This window comes from Parus major, chromosome 1A (assembly GCF_001522545.3).
Source record: "Parus major isolate Abel chromosome 1A, Parus_major1.1, whole genome shotgun sequence".
In the NCBI taxonomy this organism is placed as follows: domain Eukaryota; kingdom Metazoa; phylum Chordata; class Aves; order Passeriformes; family Paridae; genus Parus; species Parus major.
The window spans coordinates 24752343-24765608 of NC_031773.1; the positions used below are offsets into that span (position 1 = coordinate 24752343).

Genomic DNA, 13266 nt, shown 5'->3' on the forward strand with positions numbered 1-13266 from the left:
AGCTGGTCCCAGGGCTGCTGCTCCAAACCTCCTGCTTTTCGGCCTCTGCATCCAGGGGAGTGCTGCTGCTCCACCCCATGCTCTGCCACAAGCGATGGCTGCAACAGCCTTCTGCCCCACTGGAGCCAAAAAAAGAAGATGCTTTACTCTGGGTCCAGTTGAAACACAGTATTTTTGTGGTGACACCTGTTAAACTAATTTGTAATGGCAAATCCAAAATGCAAATAAGCACATATTCAATTTAATAAGAGGATTTTAATTTCATGAGCCATAATATCTTAAGGATAATAAAAAGCGCATTTAGGAGACATTTTTCCGGCCTTGAAACAGGAAAACGTGTTGGAAGAGATGGCCTGTCAATCTTACTTTGGGCAATATTTTCTACAAATTGTTTTCTTGTGATGCAAAATATTTTTCATGTAGTAAATAATGCCAAACATCATTGTAAATCCTATATTTTCATTCAGTTTTGATTAATTCCTATTCTGGAAATACATCTGTGACAGAAAACTTGAAAATAAAATCTTTTCTGACCTTCACTTGTGTAATATAGCTAGGTTTTAGATAGTTTTTGAAGATGAAAATCACTGTAGTAACTTCAGGTATATCAGATATATATAGTTCACATGAAAAATAACCGAAAGAAGAAGCCTTCTTTTCTTTTTTCTTTTTTTTTTTTTTTTAAGGATGCAGGTGATTTTATTAGGTCAAGTACACAATTTTTTTATTTTTTTCTTACAGGGCAGAAAATAATTTCATTGTTGGCATTCTATTTTAGCAGCCTGACTGGAGTTGCTTTAGTGAGATATATATTTTAAGACTGTAGCAGTGAAAGGTCTCAGCTTGAACTCTGTCCTAAATACACAGAATCTGATGCATGCATTAACTGTTGAACTTCAGTGGGCTAGTATAATTAGAGCTGAACCAGTGTTTCAAAGGTGATTCCTGTTCTTGCCTTCTGTATGCATTTTTCATTATTTCTTTATTGTTTGTTCTCTTTTTACATTGAAGAAAGCTCTGTCTAAAACAAGCTGTATATGGGCAATACTACCAACACATCTATTTGTGAAGCTTTACCACTGCAGTCTGTAATGCATTAAAAACAAAAAGGCTGTATCTGTGTATTGTTAATAATTATTAGGGAAGTGTGTAGTCCTGTCCCAGGGTTTTGTAAGCAAGGTCATGGTACAATAAGAGTTGCAAGCTCTGTAAGCATTAGTTGTATTTGCATATGTCAGAACAGTCTGTGAATACTAAAGGCACAAACACTTCACATCTGCTTCTGTTTACTCCCATGCTAACAGTCAAAAGTACAAAAGTACTGTGTTAATTGCTCTGTTACATACTGACTGTTGACACATTCTCCATAGAGCTTTCATAAATACACTGTTGCAAACAAACTACTAATGACTTTGCTTATTTCCAGCCCATCTTTAAAAGAAATACAGAATATATACACAGATTAATGATTCCTCTATTTAGCAGTGTGTCTTGTTGCTTGCTATTGTGGAGGCTTGTATAAAGGCAGTATCAATTAAGTAGCAATTATCTATGAAGTGGGAAAAAAAAAGTGATGATATAAATAAGTAATGTGCATGAAGTGAGAATTTCTGAAAACAACTTGAGGTGAACTCTGAGGCAAGGGCACCGACTAGTGAACAAACCCTCTCCATCTGCTCTTCTATCTAAAACCATTAGAGCCCAATTTGAAGTCTGACTAAACAGCGGTGATACCTGTGGGCCTCCATTGAGATTTTTCACTATATATGACATGCCCTGGAGAAATTTAAAAAAAATAGGATGGGAGCTGAGGGAAAAAAATTAGACTCCTAAAAACCACCACTAACAAGCTAATAATATTTAAATTTGTGCTTCAAGTTTCTTTTTGCTATGACACTTCAATATAGAAATACAATTATCTAGTTATTAAAAAACAATAAAGGAGCTGCATCCCAAACCCACTAAGCACAGTGTGGTGCTTAGTTTCTGACAATGGTCTGCTTCTTCTGAAGGAGAGAGAAAAGCCCACGGTGTGCCTCATCTTCCTCAAACAGCAAGCACTGATGGTTTTCTGAATGCCCCTTCTTTTCTGGTATTGAATTTTGTCATTCTTTAAGAACCTTTCAAAAATGGTCTTCGCCTCCATCATTCAGGTGCTGACATCCATTGCTGTAAATGCAGCATAAGGGTAATTAATTTATTATTTATTATTTTTTTTAATGGTTCCTTCAATTTGTGTGACAGAATAAGATAAAATGAAGTTACTCTTTATATCATTTGCTATTGTATGTCTGCCTCCTGCACTTACATTTTTCCTCATTTTGGTCAAGACTGTATGACAGTCACCAGGAGCAAGTCACTCATTTATTAGCTCCATCTTATTGATTTATTCATGTCTTCGGCTTTCAATCAGGTCCAGTGAAGAGTAATAAAGCATTCTGACAGAAAAAACACATTATGTACTTTTTCTCTATTTAATGTTCTTGCAAATCTCCCCACTCTATCATACATAATACAGATAGAGATGTAGACCTTAGGTCTGTAAAGACAGTCTTGCAGCCACACCAGTGAGGTCCCAGGTGTCTTTCTTTTCATGAAACTGGTGCTTTTCAGCCTTGGTTCAAACCACACTTGGGCTGTGAACAGCAGTGGTCTCACCACCCTGTCTCTGTGTGCCAGTGCCTATGAATCATTTTAACACAATTTTCTCATCCTAGTTTTCCACAAATGTCTAGTTATAAGCCTGCAAAGAATCAAGGCCACTCCAGATCAAACCTAAGCAGACTCTCGGTAGGATGAAGGGAAGGATGCACGTGTGAGCACCACCTGGAAGGGAAGGATGCTCCTGTCTCTCTCCACTGACCCCGCCATTGAGGCCCTGTAAGAGTCCTGTCATCTCAGCATTTGGTCATCTGTACACAACGGCTGCAGCCATCGCCTCTTGCTTCTCCCACAGACATACGTTATTCCTTCTTTTCCATATGGCTGTTTGGTCATGCCACATTTGACCACCTCTTCCAGATTCTGATTTTGTGCTATGGACAATCCCAAATAATTTCCAGACAAAAGCATGTGTGTGTGTGTGTGTGTGTGTGTGTGCGCAGAAGTTACAGAAATGAAAAAACCTAATTGTCTAAAAGCAATTGGTAACAGAAAGAGGAGGGAGTGCTCTGACCATCCTGCCTGGTCCCAAAGCCAGCAGTCCTGCCAGGGCCAAGAACGTGCTCCCTGAGGGCCAGTAGGCCAGTGCCCTTCCCATGCGGCAGACTGTGTGTGTGGGGTAAGCTCACTCCTGACCGGGGACTAATAGGCTGGCATTCTCTTACTCCTCCTGCAACTCCAGTGCCAAGGAAAGCATGATGGGGTAGAGGGAAGAGCTAAAAGCTCTTCAGTTGCCTCCCCTTGAGTGCTGGGCTTGATAGAAACTGATTTTGCTTCTATGTTATAGCTCAGCACGACATTTACTGCAAACAGATATTTCTCCCGGTTCACAATTGTTTTTCTCAGTTCAATTACAACAAACCATATATATTCTCCAAGATCTCGCTCTGTGGTCTCTGTTTAGACCTGTGTCACTGAAAGACCTTTTTTCACAAATCATTATCAGATCTTGAAGACAGATATCAATCACCATGAGCCAGAGCGACCAGAAGTCAGAAAGAAGCATTTTTCAAAGAATTCCAGAATTGTGAAAAAAGGTCTTTCAGCACTATTTTCCTGGACATGGAAATCAGACCTTTCTACAGAAAATTAAAAGTGGTTTTCTCCTTAGCTTGGTTTTTGGACTCAGTATTAAACACAAAAGCTGAACACCGGCTGGAGCCAGGACTTCTTGACAGCACTCCAGCAGATGGAGTCAGCAAACACTGGCTCTAGCATGTCGTTTGCAGAAATTCAGGTTTGCTTGAGAGGACTTTAGAGTTCAACCCTGTTTAGAGAGTCCTTTAGAGAGAGCTGTTCCAAGGGTTTTTGTGGACTTGAGCTTCTCAATGTAAGAATAAAAGCGTGGATCATTCCAGTGAGTAATTCTAGGGAGCTGGAAGATGTTAGGTTCTTGAGCTAGGGTTTGCCATGAATGTGGGAGCCTGAAACTTCCTTGGCAGGATTGCTTCTGACAAAGGCCATGGCTGTCCTTAAATTGGCAAAAGCAACTTACACCACCACACTTTCACTAGAACAGTCCTGAGCAATTTTCTATTTACCTGCTAAACTGGTAATTCAGACTTGGGTTATTTTAGCAATGATAAGAGACAGTAACAGTCAAGTTTTTTTGTTGCTTTTTTACAATATTGTACCTAATCCTGGCTTGTTTGTTTGGTGCGGTTTTTTTCAGATTGTTTTGTTTTAAATACATGAAAACCCAGACAACCAGAGAACCTTTCTTTGCTTGCTCACCTGACCAAACACCATGACACATCTGTTTCATCAGCAGTGCTCCCAAAGGTCTGACTCCTAAGGCTTCTTACTTCTAATACTGGTTGGTTATCTCATCCAGCTATTTCTATATATATCTCTATATAATATCTCAGCTATTTCTCCTTACAGCACTACTCAGCAGCAACCCTTCATTTCTGTGTAGAGTCATATATACATATATAGCTTGAGTTTCAGATCTGAACTGGTTTTTTTAGATTTACTGAAGCTATAGAGAGGAAATGTTTTCCTTCTATTTTCCCAAAGAGAAGTTTTGAAACAAATAGTCAAAAATCTTTGACCAATCCTGCAAAGAAAAATATTTCAATTTTCTCTTTATAAAACCTGTGTAAAATAGAAATCTTAGGATCTCCAAGGGTTTGGCCATGCCTATTTTAAACTATAATATAGTTTTCAACTATATCTTAGTTGATTTTAACAGTTCCTGAGAGCTGAGGTGTTTGAACTAGCAACCCTGAACACAATAAAGTCAGTACAACCTGAGGAATGCCAGGAAGGCAGCACCAGGGGTAAGATTGCCTCGTGGCTGTGTGAAGACAGGTAAAGTGCCCCGTGTAAATACTACATCTCTGTGGGTTCTCAGTCAGCAAAATGAGAAAATTATACTTATTTCATTTATCAAGTGCTTTGAAGTCCTTAGATAAAAGGAGAGCCTTCAATATCTTGAAAGTCCTGAATAAATCGGTTCCTACCTTCATCTAAGTGCTATTGAGAACCTCAAATACTGTATTTCCTCACCTAGAGTGAGCAGTTCAATCCAATCTGCTCAGGGCATCCCTAAACACACAGACAAAACTAAGCTTTAAAAACATAAAAATCCATAACTTGTGATGTATGTCCACCTCATTAAAAAAAAAGAAAAAAAAAAAAAAGGAGGAGAAAAAAGGTTACCTATTCTTTAATGTAGGGATCTAATGAGGAAGAGCAAGGCTCAGTTGCTTTTTCTACTTCAAGGAAATCAGATACACTTTTTCCTACCTTTTAGGCAAATCCTGAATATCAGATTATAAAAGCCCTTTCTGGGGACACTCACTTCATTTTATATTCAAATTTAAAATTAAGTAGGTTGGCTCTGGGTCTGGATGTCTCTGTGGATCTTGCATTAAGTGATTCAACTAAACCTGCCTGGAAAGCATATGTCACAGCAAGGAACATGCCATTCTTCTCTAATATTCCTAACAGCACATATAAAAGCAGGTAGGTAGATGGCTCTGTGGCTCTTGGATGTAAATTAAATGAAACAACAATGTTCCAAATCATGGTTGTATCTCTCATACTGAACTCATAAGAAGAGATTACAAGGAGAAAAGTGTAGCAAAGTCCTTTGGTTTGACATTCTCAGTTGCAAAACAGAGTAATAGTAATAGTAATATACTACCTATATAGTATGTAAATATCTTTCTTACGTTAGATTTGTCTTCATGAACTGCCACAGTGAAGAAAGACTTTTAAAAAGGAGATATTATGAGGATAAGTAGGTGAATTATGGAGAAAAAAACCAGAAGATTAAGTATAAGAACAGCTACTAGTCAATAGCATGTAGAGATTTATTAATGCACTTATTCTTTTCTGCGACATATTAGTCCCTTATTACCATGTTTTACCTGAGCTTGTCATAGTCTTATTTCTGAATTAAAACAAATGACAACATTAATAAGTTAAAATTAAATATTTGAGATATTTTAATATTTGAGATACTTTCAAAGGTGAGGCAACTCTAAAAATGCTGTCACATGTAGCAAAACAACTACAACATATAAATGCTAACTAATGAAAACATGTATTTCATGAAAATAAATGTACCATAAGTACTTTGGATGTTTAATTACTAGGTAATATGCAACTACTTTGACAGAAAGTTTCATTAAAGGATAGTAAGAAGAAGAACAGAAGAAGTATTCACTATTTTCAGAATTACCGAATTTCTCAATTCCTGTTCATGTAACTCAACAACATTAATCAAGAAATTGTTCTGCCATTGGTAGCAAAATCTCTGTAAAATCTGTAACAGGTATTTATCTCCAAATGCCTTCAATTAAAACTAACATAGCTGAAACATAATTTGAAGGACTGTTTTTTCTCTAAAACATTGATAATGTTTAAAAACATATATGCAAATAACTCCAGTTTATGGACAATTTTTTCAGATACTTTTAAGATAGCTGAGCAGCCTTAAATTTTGAATGCCTTTTAATTGAGACAATCAACAGCTGGCTGCCCAAACTTTGTGTGGCCATCACTAGGGCTGGTCCTGGTTGCAGACAAATATATGATAACCCTCAATATCCATTTTTCTTTTGACTCCCTTCTCTATGTGTTTAAACATAGCTTCTGCTTTCACTGTAAAAACTATGTAATATATTGCAGACCTTCTTAGGTGTCCTGAAATTGTATATGGCAAGGTTTAGGTAACAGAATGTATGACAACAAAATAGTGGGTTCTGTCATTCAGTGTTTCTATTTCCTGGAATTATGGTTATTATGAAATATTCACTGGCTTCTAGGCCATTAAAGATGCAGATCCCCAGCCATGGGCTTGTGGAAGTCTTACAAGTGTCCTGCCATATGTGTGTAAACTGACAAGTAAATGCTCTTTGCCTTCCCCAGAAAACCTGTCTTTCCAGGTTGGAACAGCCTGCTCAGGTAAGGAAGGTTTTATTCCAGTGCAAGTGCTGGAAGCAGGAATTCTTCTAACCCATCTCAAATGTCTCTGTTCACACGTCATCTGCAGCAGATTGGTGCAAGCAGTAAAGATCTTGCCATAAAGATTGCAAAGAATACTCTGCCAATATTTAAGCAATTGTCTCTTCTTAAAAAGTATCTTTACATCATGTATGTCTCAGGTAACAATGGTACAGAAGTTTACTGTGCACTACAGGCACTAGAAATACTGTGAATCAAAGTGCTTCATGTTCATATTTTATTTTACATGTTTAGATTTTTAAATTTTCTGAACAATGCTTAATAGGCAAGAAAGTTACCTTACAACTTCAATGAGACAATGCACCTAACAACTATAGTTTAAATGCCCATCCTCTCTGAGATTTACCTCTACATCCATATTTGCTCCTTTAAACTGCTCATGGTGGCCAAACGTGTGTCAGTATAAGAACATTTGCAGCTGCTTCCTGGCTCTTTTTAGTGCTCTGCAGTGATCTCCTGCTTTTCTCTTGCTTTCCCATTGGCAAAGCTCATGTAGAAAAGTGATCTGATCTTCGTGGCAGTTTTCACCAGGACCAGTGTTCCATTTCAGGCTGGAGACAATCCCTGGTTCTTGGCCTTTGATATTCTGTGGCTCTAACGGAAGTCCCCTAAGGGAAAATTGCTTTGGGCTTTCTAGCTGAGGTTTGTAGTGATATTTACCAAGAATTTCAGAAAACTTATGAGGGGGTAGGAAAAAGGACTTATTCATTGGCATATGTTTAAAAAGGAAAAAAGAATCTGTCTATGCATTCCCCAATTTCCACACTCAGAGCTTTCAGTTTCATGGCAATCTTAGTCCATTTCATGCTGGAGATGTGTCAAACTGAGAACCAAGGGAAAAGCAAGGATTGCTTAGTGAACAGAGGTTAACAATATTATTATATGCCTAAAATAAAATCATCCTTATTTTTAGAGATCAAAGTAAACCCAGGATATATATTTTTCATGTTTTTTCTCCACATTTACTCAAAGCAGCCAGATGGATTTGAGAGTCAGTGAAATAACAGAGGAGGACCTGTCCAAACCTAATCATTTTCTGCTGGTAATGCTGGTAGGCAAAAGCCTTGGAGATCACTTCTGTGCCGCAGAGGAGGTGGAGCTCAGCTGCTCATGCTTGTTAACAACTGAAATGAAGCAAATAATTTCCATGAGCAATCTCTTGGGAAAATGTTGCCTGTTGGGTCTGTTTGTGAAGTGTCTGAGCAGATCATTCAATTCTTGGATTTCTCCATTCCTTTTGAATATTTGGTTACTTCCTAATTTAGTTAATCTTCTTGTGGGACCATTCACAAACACCTTAGTGCGTGTTCTTGAACTAAGTACTATGCATTGTTGTGGTTTTCTGCATAAGTGGCATTGTATTCTATATTTTTTTCAGCTAAAACTCAAATGGAAAATTGCAAGAGTTACATCTCACAGTGCAATTTTGAAGCTGACTTTGTAGAACTAGTGAAGCAGTTCACTTCCAAAGCCTGCACTTCATATATACTTATGTCAGTAAAAGCTGTGCTCTTGAACATCCCTGGAAAGGAAATAAAAGATTGTTGAGAGTAAAGTCAAACTAAAATTTAGTTTGGACTGCTAATATGAATATTTATTAATATTTTTTCCCAGTATTTGTGGAAAATTGTGCTGCCATAATATTCTTCTGTTTTTCCAAAATACACTTTTCTAACCAGGAAAAGTAAGCAAATACTTGAGCTACTCAGTGTAGAGAAAGACTGAAATGCCCACATGGACATTGGATGTTATTGAAAGAAGAGGTGATTGCTCTGTCCAGAACTTTCTTCAGTTTGCTGGATGTTCCCTGATGGAACAGAAGTTCAGACCAGCTCATATAACACAGTATCATACAGGACTGTGTGTCTATACCATTTTCATCACCTGCCTTCTGGTCAATGTTGAGGCCACAATCCTATGAACACCTACATTCTCACTCACCTGGGTAGAGCAGGAACTCTTATCACTTCCTTTGTTTTGCTGAGCAAGGCTTTAACATTCTAAGGATACAGGAGATACTGTAAAATAAAGAGCATATATAAATCACTGAATTATGCACATTAGAAGGGCTCTTCTTGTCTATTTCTTTCAAATTTTCTTTTCATTACCATTTCTATTTCCAGCATATTCCATCCAGTTTTATACCACTGTTGTGCTGGGCTTTCTTTGTAAACTCATATTGCTTGCACTCTTTGTTAAGCAAAACAACCCTTCTTCTTTAGGAAAAAATATTTACTTTTCCCTGAGTCCTTTCTTCTTCTTCCAGGCTAATCTTGATACTCTGCGCTGCTCTCTCTGCCCTCTAATGCCATCCATGTCTTCTCTCCATGGCCTCTCCACAAATCTTCATTTATACTATAATTCATAAATAATATTTAGAATTTGCATATCCTTTTATAAATATTAATTAATTAGTGCTCATGTACTTGTAGAGAGCAAGCACATTGTCCTCATTTGACAGATGGGGAAACAACAGCTGAGAGCACACTGCTCTCTGCTTTCATGGTGCCTAACACATTGGGGTCTCTTGCAATATTTGGTTTATGGACATTAATGTATCAAATATTCACAGCAGCAATAAGTCATTTAATCAGAAATTGAAATTGAATTGGAATGCAACAGAGGTGTGTGTTCCTGCACTTACATTTGATTTTCATTCCAACAGAGCACCTAAGCCAGAGCACTACTCTCCTGATACTACTATGAAGGTACTTCACTGTTCTCCATCACAGTGGGACAGCTGGACACCTCGAGATGTTTCAAAGGAGAAAACTGCCCTGCAGAGCAGAGAGGGAAAACACTACAGAATTTTAATTTTGGAGGAAAAAACCCACACCCTCTCCACTCCCCAGGAGAAAAGGAAATCAAAAACAAACCATCAAAATACCTAAAATCTGGATTTGATAAGCTTTTTGCTTTAAATATTGTTTTTCAGTTTCTAGAGTATAATATAATAGGAAGGGCTGGAAATTTTATTTTTATAAGGATTATTATGATTAGCCTTATTACATTTAGCATCCAGAATCAGGGAGCTGCTTTGTCAGGTTTTCCTGAACCCCAAAGGCTCATTGTATTTGCAAGAGTAAATGTCTAAATATTGGACATCACTGAATCTATTTGACTAAGTTACTACCAGTAGCACAGCAGCTGCTGTACCGTTTTCTAACCTAACATGTATTTGCCACCCATATTATCAGATTTACACAGAGGTTGTTGTTGCCAAAAGCGGAAGAGAGGTAAATTCCAACACTGTGACCCTTTGCAATCAAGAAACCTGCATTTATTCCAGTGCCTCTCCATAGAATGCAAGGGAATGGCTCCCAAGGAACCCAGAAATTCATCCACAAATGAAAAATATAGATTCAGTCTTGCAAATAATCAGGTATCACTGTGAAAAACAGCAAGCCACTGCACTAAGCAGAAAATTGCGGAAAGAATGTTTTGGAAAAAAAATAGGATAAGAAAAAAAAAATATACTCCAAATAACCTAAAAAAATGAGTATTCAGATGTCTTAATATATTTAAATATGTGTATGCATACACACACCCCTCCTGTACCCTTCACATTAAGGCTGTTGGGAATTTTCCTGGAAGTGAGCTCAAGGTGAAAGGCCAGCACCCAGAGCTGCACTGGACAGCGGGGACAGGCCCCATTGTCCCTCCCTGCAGCTCTCCACAGGCTGCACAGCCGCTGTGCCGGCCCCACAGGATAATTATCAATTATCAGCGCTTTCCGCAGAGGTGCAGCAAACCAGAGCGCAGTGGAGGATACCAAAGGCAGCAGTTGGAGCACCAGAGAGGTCACGGCAGTTTTGGGGCATATTTTGCAAAAGAGACTGTGTCCTGGGTTGATTGACGGTCACTGATTTTAACAAGAGACCCGCGGCAGTGAAAACCCTGCGGGTGCGGCCCGCTTTTCCTCGTCTCTGCGGGAAGGCCGCAGCCGGCGGGGCGGGAGGCGGCCCGGCCAGGCGGCGGTTGCCAGGCGCCAGGCGCCATCTTGTGGCTGCCGGGCGAACTGCGGGCCCGCCACACGGGACTCGACCCGAGGGTTTGCTGCTCCGGAGGCTACCAGGGAAACTGCCTTTCCGAGGCTCCAAAAATTCACTTAAATCCGCGTTTCTACCAGGGTTCCCTGCTTCCCGACACTGTCTTTGTCCACGGCTCTCACCTCGATGAGGTTCCCTGCTCTAGGGCGGTGTTGAGTGTCAGAGACGAGGCGGTGATATGAGAAATGTTCCTACACCGACCGACTTTGGGACTGCCTGCGTGCCTACCAAATATTAGAAGAACTGGCTTTTCAGTAGCCTACACAAGAAACTTGGAAAACAGAGATCTTGCACCAATGAGTGGTGTTTTCTTCTTTGCCAGATAGTGTTTGCAGTATCTGTGCAGCTTCCAGGTCAAAGCATGTTATGCCTAGCTGTGTTGAAGAAGTTAGCAAGAGCCTGTGTCTATGAGTGTAGATGTGCTTGATGAATTTATTAGCCAGTGGATTGTTACATTGCAAACAAAAGGGGAATTTGATACTATATTTAAATAATCCTTCGTTGCAACCAGACTCCATGTACAATCTTACCTGTGCTGACTGTATAGCTAATGGATCATTCAGTTCTTAAAGTATAGGTTTGTCTTGAGTTTTCTGATTTCATCTGTGCCATGCTGATGTGATGACCCATGGCACAATATTCAGCTGTTTCTCAGGGAGTTTTACAAGCCTAACAGAAGTTCCAAGGATTTTCATACCTCAGCTAACTTGAACATGTCAATACCTTTCTATATTGTTTATGGAAGCCTTAGGTTTACACTTCTTCCTAAAGCAATTTCTTTTAACATTCCTGAGTACAGTTTTCACGCCCCAGAGATATGGAGACCTTGTATTGTTTAATGTCCTCCCCAGTGAATAAGGGAATAAAATGCATGGTATGTTAAGTGAATTAAAATATTAATTCAATGACCTCATTCTTTCAAAAGAGAAAATGATATTTTAGTATTCCATTTTATTCCTTTTTGTTAGTCTTACTAACTTGGACTTATTATCTCTTGCTAGTACCTTTAGATTACCTCTTCAGTTAACTTCCTGACTTCTGATTTTTACTTTGTCCTTTTTTTCTTTGTATTATAATTTGCTTGATCAAATAAGTTGGAAGGTTTACAACAGTTTTTCCAGCCTTTTTATGAACCATGGATAGCGCCTCTTCCAATTCTTCTGCTAGTAATAAAGAAGAAATGCAGAGTATTATAAAAATACACCAAAAAAAATTATTTTTTTTAAACTTATGAGTGTTTGGCAGAAATTTTGGAAAAGAGCTAGTTAGCATACCCTTAAATCAAAACATGAACTGAAGATACAGGATATTTGTGGGTGAGGATGTACACTTGGGAGCTGAGAGGACTCTCTCAAGACATTGCCTTCCGACATTTGCCTTCTTGATAGGGTATATAAACACATAGATGACAACTTACTGTGGCCTATCAACCAGTGGTGTTTCTCAAATAACAGGTTGATCTCTAGAGTTTATTTCCACCAGCTGGAGTGACACAACAGACAGCTGCACATATGTTAAATACTTTCCTGGTATTACTTTTCCATGTGAGACACTACTGCACTTGTCACAGAGATGTTACTCACTCATGAATGGGAAGGGAGCTTGCCCACAAAGCATCAAGTAGGTAGAAAGGCAGCTTGCAAAGCTGCATCTGTTGAGGTCTTCCTCTATGAAAGTGCTTGAATACTTCTTAGCTATGGATTTTGATATGTGTCGTAATTATCAAAGAAAGAAACAGAGAGGGGAAAATTTTACCATAAGCATGAGCAAAGAAGCAGCACAATGCACGTTAATCTTTTTTTCTCAAGTTATGATGAATTACAGCATAAAATGCTGACTCTCGATATTTGCGAGTATCTTTACTCCCACAGAAAGTCTGACTTCCATGGATGACTCTATGTTGCTTGTTTTCCTCTTGTCCCTCTCAGTGTTCAGACAGTATTTCAGCAGCAGTTGTTTGACAGAAGAGATCAGAACCAGACCTAAAACATCCATTTATGGCTGGGGGCTTTATGGCTAATCAATTTCTCATTGTTTTTTAACAGCATACTTTGTGACCAACCTTTTCTTTTTTCCAAAA

At 38.7% G+C, this 13266-nt stretch overlaps 1 long non-coding RNA gene across 1 annotated transcript; it reads right to left on the reverse strand.

Annotated features, from left to right (window-relative positions):
* Positions 1-6072: 6072 nt before the first annotated feature.
* Positions 6073-11051, reverse strand: LOC107204151. Its single transcript, XR_001521501.1, has 4 exons — positions 9782-11051; positions 9246-9492; positions 9079-9155; positions 6073-8659 (listed from the first exon to the last, which is right to left on the reverse strand). It is a non-coding gene; the product is annotated as an uncharacterized LOC107204151 (long non-coding RNA).
* Between the last annotated feature and the right edge of the window lie 2215 nt (positions 11052-13266).